General features: G+C 29.1%; 1 long non-coding RNA gene across 1 annotated transcript; it reads left to right on the top strand.

Moving 5' to 3' along the window:
* Positions 1 to 82: 82 nt before the first annotated feature.
* Positions 83 to 694, top strand: LOC115035030. Its single transcript, XR_003840197.1, has 2 exons — positions 83 to 584; positions 655 to 694. It is a non-coding gene; the product is annotated as an uncharacterized LOC115035030 (long non-coding RNA).
* Positions 695 to 788: the final 94 nt, after the last annotated feature.

Below are 788 nucleotides of genomic sequence, written 5' to 3'. Positions count from 1 at the left end.
ATTTTTATTATTATTCATTTTATCATTGAATTTTTATAAAATACAATACTTGATAATAAATACATAATAAATGAATAAAATAAATTATAAAAAAATACAAAAATACTGAAATAAGCGTAATCGTAACCACAAGTCGCGACCCATCAAAAAAATTTCGCAACTATGGTTTGGGAAACGCTGATCTATACTGTATCCACGAATTAAGATAATATACCCACTGCTGTAGATACTACTATAGCCGTAGATATACCTACTCCGTCCGTGATGGGGTGATTATTGTTATGTGGTATTGGGGGATACTGTGATAGTGGTAATAGTTGAATTTTTTTAGGTTATGTTAATTTATCGTTTATTTGAAGTCCGTAGATGATACAATGAGCCATAAGCGAAGGCGATAGTGTTTCGTACCGTTTTGCTTTATTTGACTTTATTATAATATCGTGATTCGTGATGCATTTTATGTATTTAATATTTATGCTAATTCCTTTTTCTTCTTGAAGTTGTTAATGTTAGGTAAGAATTAGGTATTTACAAGGTACAAACTATAACTCTGCGCATTTGCTTGAAATCATCATCCGAGAATAGTACCATTTGTTTATAATTTCTCGTTTGTTTATTTATTTATTTTATGTCCGCTTAATATTTTTTAAAAAGCGTTCAAACCGTCTTGCAATGAGTGAAAAACCCTCGCAAAGTAAACCAATCATTGTCAGGAATAAAGAATCCGAAGTGGATATTTACACGGTAATTATTTTTATTTTTGATAATTCCTTAATTTATATTAATTA

The sequence above is a fragment of the Acyrthosiphon pisum genome, unplaced genomic scaffold (assembly GCF_005508785.2).
Source record: "Acyrthosiphon pisum isolate AL4f unplaced genomic scaffold, pea_aphid_22Mar2018_4r6ur Scaffold_4159;HRSCAF=4705, whole genome shotgun sequence".
Lineage (NCBI taxonomy): Eukaryota > Metazoa > Arthropoda > Insecta > Hemiptera > Aphididae > Acyrthosiphon > Acyrthosiphon pisum.
The sequence above is the reverse complement of the archived record's forward strand: the minus strand, read 5'-3'. Positions and strand labels throughout refer to the sequence as shown.